Source organism: Oxyura jamaicensis, chromosome 22, assembly GCF_011077185.1.
Source record: "Oxyura jamaicensis isolate SHBP4307 breed ruddy duck chromosome 22, BPBGC_Ojam_1.0, whole genome shotgun sequence".
Classification (NCBI taxonomy): Eukaryota; Metazoa; Chordata; class Aves; order Anseriformes; family Anatidae; genus Oxyura; species Oxyura jamaicensis.
This window is the reverse complement of record NC_048914.1, coordinates 1,613,594-1,622,575: the sequence shown is the minus strand read 5'-3', so window position 1 is coordinate 1,622,575 and position 8,982 is coordinate 1,613,594. Positions and strand designations below refer to the sequence as shown.

The 8,982-nt window shown below is 39.1% G+C and overlaps 1 long non-coding RNA gene across 1 annotated transcript; it reads right to left on the bottom strand.

The window, feature by feature from the left end:
• Nucleotides 1-312: 312 nt before the first annotated feature.
• LOC118177511 lies at nt 313-1,706 on the bottom strand. The gene is made up of 2 exons (XR_004755824.1): nt 1,610-1,706; nt 313-961 (listed from the first exon to the last, which is right to left on the bottom strand). It is a non-coding gene; the product is annotated as an uncharacterized LOC118177511 (long non-coding RNA).
• Nucleotides 1,707-8,982: the final 7,276 nt, after the last annotated feature.

Sequence of the window (8,982 nt, the reverse complement as noted above, 5' to 3'; positions counted from 1 at the left end):
TATACAGCCAACTACATCAAACCGAGCAGGCAAGCTTGCAAACACAGCTCAAAAAACGGAAAAGCCTTCATAGAAAAAAAGGCTTCGCCATTAGAAACAAGGACGAATAGTTTTGCATCCTGGAAAGAAAGCAACAGCACGTGTAATTGCAGCTTTTATCCAATGGGCACTATTTGGAGTCAAAGCGGGGAGAAGAATTTCCAGCACAGCTTACTGCAAAGTTCATCAAGGTGGGTAATCAAAACCTGGCTCTCATCAGTACTACCACTACTGCCCTGTTATGGCTGTGCAATTAACTCTACGACATCTGTATTATTTTTAAAGGTTTTTAATCTTTATTACTTCCATCTTTGGTTTATTCTAGTAGAATAATCCCTTCTGTCTCAAAGCCAAGTAAAAAACACCATGTTGTTCTGAAGCTGGCATATTAAATTTTCATATGCAGCTACTGGAGACAGATTTATAAACTAATTAAGTGTAACAATCTCATAAGCACTGCTTATATCTGAAGAGTCTCATATCAACCAGCTGAGTTATTCCAGTGGATAAAAAACTTATTCAATAGGAACATGTTTCAGAATTAGGCCAAAATTATTTTCTGTCTAATGTAGATCAACCCATGTGTAAACAACTTCTGCAAATACCTCCTTATTAAATTATTTGACTTTTGAATAAGGAAAGCTTGGATTCATTGATACATTTTGATGAGCTTCCCTCTCTTACTGTACACACTCACCAGTTTTTCTGCTATTCCATTTCAACAGGGTGGCAAGAACTTACATCCTTCCCCCTTCCATTCCTTCCTTAAGTCTAATCTGCTGTTCCTCTCATCGCAGTTACAATTCAGCCTCTCTGGTGATCCTTTTTGTGCAGTGTTTCCATACTGTACTATGGAATGCTCATACAGGCGCTCCAAATTAATCGCAAGTGAACAACTAGCAATATTTTGCATGCAGCTTTACTAGAACAAAACCTAACAAAAATATCAGAATTTAGGATTTTGCTAGTGTTGTAGCAGGTTTTGTACAAAGAGCAGCCAAAGCTATTTTACTTCCTGTCTTTCCCCCCCGCCCTCCACTGCAGGAACGTTGCACTGACTTTGTTGTATGTTTGCTCCTATGCCTAGCATGTGTTTTCCACACTCTTAGTCACTTCAACCTGCTTGTTGCTTACAGCAATTCCACAACAACCTATACTGAAGAACCCACTTCTCCTCTTATTATAAGCAGGTATCGAAGCAAAACCCATCAATCAGCATTAAATCACGACCAAGTATCTCGAGCTGTAAGCCTTTCCCCGTTGGTCTTCCACCATAACAGAGACTACGAAAGAACAGTCTGCTAGGATTCTATTAACTCAATCTTCATAAGGGAAAAAAATGCATTCTCTAGAGAGTTGAATGTTATCGTTGCCCATATACTCAGGAAGACTTCAAAAACTCCCTGTTTAGACTCATCTACCCAAAAAACGTGCTGAGAGCTGCAGCCTGACCTTGGGATTCCCCCTGGCTGGGGTCAGGGGAGTGCATTTGGAATTGGTCCCAAACGATTTCTTTTGCTGAAATTCCATTTTACTCAATGACTCCAGGCACATTGTTAGTATTGATTACCTGCAAGCACCATGATCCACTGGCTTGTCCTTCAGCGTTAGTTCAGCCAAACCCAAGAGCCACTGGGTGGATGTTCCTTTGAAATTCCTGAGGCTGAAAGGCAAAAGGATGAGTGGGAAAGAAACCCCAAATTGTGGCGGAGCAAATGCATAGGTACAGCGCATTTGCATGGTATTTTCCCTGCCAGGTGACAGAGAAGACTATTTCTGACTGCATTACCAAATGTAGGCACTATTTTGGAACTTTTCTCCAAACACAAGATGTATTTGCAGGTCTGCTTATGTACCATAGGATGTACAACACCAACAGTGTCTTTAGACTTCTTGGGATTTGATCAAAGCTCCTTTTCCTGCATACAACTCTTGCAAATATAAATGCATGCACATACACATGCCTGAGTGCAAGAAACCTTGCCATAAGCATAGCATGCACCTGCAATTTCTCTTGAATCAGAACAATTTCTCCCCCCCCACTATCAAATCCCTTCTGAACTCAAATCGGGCTGTAGCAGTCCAGCCATCAGCTGTCTACTGCGGAGTTTCACTGTAATAAAACTCTAATTATGACCACAGAATGCACTCTTGAGCAACAACCTGTCTGGAGGCGGAACCAGATTACTTGTATACATGAATTCTAAAATGATGATAAGCAGAATCACATGGGAATAAATCTATGACCTACTGCTGACAAAGGTAAAGATTTAGCTAAGCAACTATTTGACTTAGAGCCACTTTCTTGGGTCTGCTTCGCTTAGCATACATCAAAAAAAAAGTCTCAGAGCTGAGCCTGTCCAATGATTGATGGGCTTCTATTACTGTTACACAGTCAGTAATATATAACCTATTGTTTGGGTAATAACTTATATGTTTTCTTACTTCACAAGGCTGTTCAGTGTGGAGTTTGATGTATGGAGTGTTTTATGCACATCTACACAAAATATAAGCAATTTGTTTTCATTAAGGGAAGATATATGTAAATAGTTCCAAAAGAGATTGTGACATCTTTATTCCTTTTAATAAATATCTAACTAACTCCTCCCACTGCAGTGAGAGGGATGTTTCGAGACAGTTTACTGGTCCCTGAGAAACCATTTCACATGATCAGCCCTGTCTGATCTTTACTCTCTCCCTCTTTGCACCTGCTGCTTGAAGGGACAGGTCTCTTGGGAAGCTCTACGCAACTACCATCTAGCTCATTAAATTCATAAATTCATTTATCAAGCTACCTTAGAGCTAGTTAGATTTTGCTTCTGACGGTTTCATAAGCTATCTGCATGTGGATGTAGGTGCTTCTCTAGCTTTTTAGACTTCTGATCCATTCCAGTACTTGAACTGTTCACTGGACACCAAAGATCTTGAGATTTTTCAAAAGACAAACCTCTAGTCCTTGGAAGATGCAGTCAGGGAGTGTCACTACAGCACACTGAATCCAAAGTGTTTGGGGCATGCCACTGCCGACACAGGAAAGGAGAACAGCTTACGACAAGTGTTAATCAGCTCAGATCCTCAATAAAAGTGGCTGTACCGGATAAAACAACTTTACATCCACCTTGATACCATAGTTGCACTAATTCTCGCCAGCAATCACCTACAGAAGACTACCATACTTTATGTGCCTGTATTTATAAACAAATTGGAATACTCTGTGTACGCATATATTCCACAGTGATTTTGCATCTCAGGGCCTTTCTGAACAGGTACCGTATTTGTGTGTTGAAGAGCACCTAATGAATTTGTCTTCCAAAAATTTCTTCCCTTTCCTTCATCTTGGCATCCACAGCATTTCACGGACGTGTTAACGTGTTACTTTTTTTTTTTTAGCCTGCTGCTTAGCAGTTTTCTTTGACAATCTGTAAGTCTCAAGGGACTAAGAGTCCCTTCACAGAGCATGACTGTATGGTTTCATATAGTCATCCTCTACTACCATTTCACGTACCTCTGCCAGGTGTCCCCTCACAAGTCCTCTTTTCAAGGCTGAATCATCTGCCACTTATCTATTTCCAGAGCTTTTGTAAAACAGGACAGGAACAGGCCCTTACGCATTATCAATGTGACTAATTCAACTGAAATTAGATTTAAGACTGGCTTAAATTTGAAATTAAGCAACTCCAGTGGTCTCTAAAGCTTAGGCTCCCTATTTGTACAGCACGGAGAATTGACTCTGCCAGTTTAGTGATCATCAGTCTCTTCTCAACGGAGCTGGATGATTGAGTTATTTCACTTCATCTCAATTACTGCAGCCCGTCTCTTTTCTGAAAAATATAGTGGGCACGAAGCTGACACTAACAGCAAATATTTTAGGGTAATAAGCGTGAGTGCACATGGCCTTGCTTGTGGAGTTTACATCACTGTGGGAACAATCCGAAGCCAGAACAATTTTCTTCAAGGATAAGGCCTTTTCAGGCAAACACAGACAGAGCAAGGCCAAGCGTGGTTCCAATTCTGCTCTCCCATCAGACTGGAGCAGATTGATTGACACTGCACTATTTATAAAGATTTTCTGGATTTATATTGATGGAATAGAACAGAATTTGTCCTGGTGTGTCTCAGATATAAACAACTGAGGTGATGATACAACATCTGCTGTCTCTTCCAACATCCTCACTTTATTACTTAAGGTCAATACAGGAGAGAAATGCAAAATCTTCGTACTTAATTGCTGGGCTCTTGCCTATCACAAAATCCCTTTTGACAATACCTTCCTGTTCCTCCAGCTGACACATTCCTCTCAGTGCAGCTTCTAAGTTCAAACTCAAACATCATTCTGCTCTGTTGACCTCCATCAAGGTCTTCACCCATTCCTGTACAGAATAACAGAAATTCAGCCAGAGATCAGACTTTTTTTTTTTGAGGGGGGGGGAAATGTCTCCTAATTTTTGAATGGAGGAATTCCATTCCTCTGAGGAGGAATTTGTATTTGCTGTTCTCAGTACTCTCAAGAAACGTGGGGATTTGCTAACAGATGGGCAACCACATTTATTTTGAACTTCAAAAAGCCATTTGGAGCAAAGTTTACGTGTTTAAGGCCAAGTAACGTATGCATTTTGAATCATATTTTCATCTCAGTGATAGCTAAAATAAGCTACACGAGTTTTTAAGTAATCTTTTTAAGCAAGGGTCTTAAAGGCTTTTGTTGTTGTTGGGGAGAGGTTACATGGCGAAGTTTTGAGTTGAATTTGTCTCCCACAAGTATTTTTCTAATCAACATGAAAAATATATTTTATTTGAAGACCTAGGAAATTTCTGAGTGCTCACTTCTTGTATTAAAGGCAAAAAAAAAAAAAAAAAAAAAAAAAAAAAATTTTTTTAACACAAACAATATTGAAAAAAAAAAAAAAAAAAAAAAACTTTTAATGTTTCTATGTTTTTGACAGCAGACTGAACAAAGATCATTAACAAAGATTGAGAGCAAGGCTGAAAAATACCCAAACTTGCTCCTCTGTGCATTTTGCCTCCTGTCCATTTTTACTCCTAATTTAATCAACTTCTAACACATCTGCGGTATTTATCATAAGCTCGTCTACTTTAAGCTAAAGACTCAAAAAAAAGACGTAAAATCATGGCATTACATTGATCAGAAATAAAGCTTGCTTAAGCCAAAATACTTATGAACTGATTTAAATCCTAATGAGGCTGACAGTTACTGAGTGGCAGAATGAGAACACAAAATAGCAGTGGCCTTGCTGTATTGTGAGGCAGCTGTTTAAGTGGACTGCAATTAGCTCCTAGAGAAAAATCTTTATCATCATTTAACTATCAATATCCCTCAGAACGGACTCAAATCAAAATTCCACGTATACAGACTTTCAGCTCATTTCTGGTACAAATGCAGACTCATGCTTGGGAAGTGACGTGGAATGGGATGGGAATTCAATACCTTTGGGGCAGGGACAAACAAGACCTGTGATTTTTAGCTTGTTTGTTTCTAATGTTCTTCCTTCAGTGAATTCTCAGACCATCACCACACCAACACTAATAGAAAGTACTGTGAATATGCAGCGAAGGGCTGGAGGATCTATTGTCATACCTCCTTGGATCACGGACAGAAGAGAAAAATATTAGTCTCATTCAAATAGAGGGTAGCTTGCTTACTAACACAGATTTTTTTCTAGCTCTTAACTGACCGTGTAATTGTGTTGTGGTTTTTCTGACTATCTTCGACTTGGTAGCTGAACAGGGCTTGTTTTATTATCTAAAAACTCAGCTTTGTCTATTGAGAAAGTCTGAAGGGTTTGACTAGGAACTGCAAACCAACCTATGCTATGCGCTGTATGCAGCAGAGCACCAAACCATACCCTAAAACATTTACAGTGCCAACGTAACTGACACGAGAAATACATACAATGAAAGAAGCAGAAATATTAAAGAACAAACTTTGAAAAATAAGGTAATTAAAAGAAAAAAGAAGTATTTTCCAAAGTCGTATTTGGAAACAAATTCTGATGTTTGGAATAAAAATTCAGAATAGAAAATATGGGGGGAAGGGGGAGACTTGTTTTCCTACTTTATCTTTCTTTCTTTTTCCCCTAGAACACTCCCTCTTCATTCTGCTCCTCCTGTTTTCAAAAGCAACGCTTGTATATTCATACCATCAAAAGCCAATATAGTTTGCTTCATTTTCCCTGCATGCTTTAGTGAGCAGGCCTGAAGTTTATGAACATTTCCTTCCTTCTGAAACTGGATTTTAGGAGACAGCTTATTTACCAGAAAAATTAACTCCAGCTACAGCTACTGCAATTTTCATCAGGTGAACAAAACCAAGCCTCACAAGACAAGGAAAATAAAAAATAATAATACAAAAAAAGCAAGGCTGACTTTTTCCAAAGCTTAAAAAGCTGATGCTTTACAATTTCCAGCCATCTGCACAGACGTGACTTATTTATGGTATACAGATTTGGCTTTGCTTTCCTATAGATCCCTCTACCTCATGCCCAGCACCCTACAGATGATGGTACCAGCCAACTAGCAGGTATCCCTACCAATACTCATTTGAGCTGATAAACAAGAATGGGATCTGCAAGTTGCTGTTAACTTCAAAGAGGAAAAAAAAAATCCCTGCTATTAGCACTGTAAACATAAAAAGAGGAGCAACTTTATCAATACGTACTAGGTTTGCTTTGTACAAAATACAGGGAAAGAAAAAGCTGAGCTGGAAGTTCCCCAGAACCTGAGCTGCCATTTGCAGCACACAGCTTAATTAGACAAACCAAAGAATTGTGGCTGATGGGACCGCAGCAGGCACTACGGACTACGTTAGATTTTTAAAAGTTGAAAATTTTTAAGCCAATACTACCATTCATTTCATCTTCTCACTGACCTTTCCACTTTCATTTTCCAAAGCATCTACCCTTTTGCTCACCTTTTAACACTGCTATTAAATATTTATAATACAGTAGAGCCCATATCAAAAGCAATACTCTATCTAGAAAGCACCGTGAAATCACACAAAATCATGGCTTTTGCAAAGGATAGCCTTTAATTTAAGGAGTAACGATACTGTTGCAACACAGTAGAACCAAAAAATTATGGTAAAATAAGCAAAATATGTATAACCTAAAGCTAACTACAATAAAGCTACAGGAAGACGTGAGACTTGTTCGTGCAGCAGGCTCTTCATAACCCCTGGCGCACCCTGGGCAGAGCTACACAAAACTTTTCATGTTTTTTAGCTGCACAAATGCCGCTCTGAAATACACAAGGCAGGCAGATGATTCTTCAGCCTACCTGGCAATACGTCAGAACTTCTTTCCCACAGCAATCCTTTTACACTATCAAAATAGAGGATTGACAGAACCTAACATATGTCAATTGGCATATGCAATACCTCGGAGTAAAACATACACATATTTAAGCATACACTGTGACTGCCTGTTGGTAAAGTAACACGTTGTTAACGGCAAAAGGTATAATCTTATCTGAAAAAACACAGCTTCAGCAGCAACATGTGAGTGGATCAAGAAAATGAAGTTAAAGCAAAGAGTCAGCACAATACGTATTGACACAACTAGTAAAATTGGCTATAAAGCGTTCAGAAAAGAATTAGTTCAAGGGTTTCAAGTGTGCCCTGTAGTCGTCATGTCTTAGGTAATTAAAGACATCTCCCAAACCAGAATAATCTTATGCCTTACAAATCTGCAGAGTCATTTTGTTTAATCTTGCTCCTTGCGTACTTCATTTAATCTAAGTTCTCCCTGTCCTGAGGAATTCATGACCTTCCACCGTGACACTAGTAAGGCTTAATTGCAGTATAAACAGGTTACAGGAACTGTAATCTCATTAAGATTTGCTCTTAGGCTAGAGAGAGAATTACAGAATGGTTTGGGACCTTAAAGGTCATCTAATTCCAGCCAAAAAACACCCTCCCCACATGACACAGGAAGCCACAAACCCTGGCTTGGGGGAATTCAGCTTTCAAACAAAAAGAAACATCAGGATTCCATCAGACATGACTAGGAGAATTCAGCTACGCTCTAACTCTTATGCAAGTTCTATGTTGGCAGACTTTATTTATGTTAGCCTTCAGCTTGGTTGATTGCAAACGACTTGGGGTTTATTCAGTGGAAAAGAAAGAATCTAAGATGTGACTACTAAAAAGAGTTTTAAACCAAAGATTTTTACCAAACAGACACTGAGAGGCGCTTTGTGCAGCTGTTCTTCAATTTGGGAATTTTTTTTAAGTGAAGCAGAAAAATCAAGATTTCTCCCTGCCCAAAGTAACGGTGCCATTTACAAAGATCTTGCGACGCTTTCCATAAGAATTAATTAGATCTCAGTTTGGCTAATTCGCTCAAAATTTATGGCACAATATGGGAAGCATCTGCCACATTCTACATCAGGAACAAACACATTTCTTTGAGTGATCCAACCTTCAGAATCAAGATACCCAAATATTACCCCGATACATCACTTCCCTGTAAGTCATGGTCAGGGATCACGATCCTCTACCCCTCCTTCCCCAAATTTCTCCCCCATGCCCAACCTATAGCAAGACCTCTACCTGTCTGCATTCACTGCTGATTTTCCAACACTGTTTCCCACTTGCATGTCAGAAGAGCTCTGTACTGCAAACCTGGGAGCAGAATTCCATGCAAAACAGATTACGTAATTACAGAAAAACTACTAGAGTACTGAGATGAATGTTAAACCAAAGGGGAATGCAACTTTTATTTTCTAACAAGGTGACACTATGGTACTGAGAACCTAAAGCATCTGCTTACCACAATCAGAGAAAGAACTGATGCATCTTAAGAAATCAATAACCACCTGTAAGAACTGCTTGCTTATGGATAAAACTCCAAAGTTATGGGAAAGTCCTAGAACAAATTTCAATCTAAACTTTATTCTTACAGATAAATTCAATAAACTTGCCCTCAG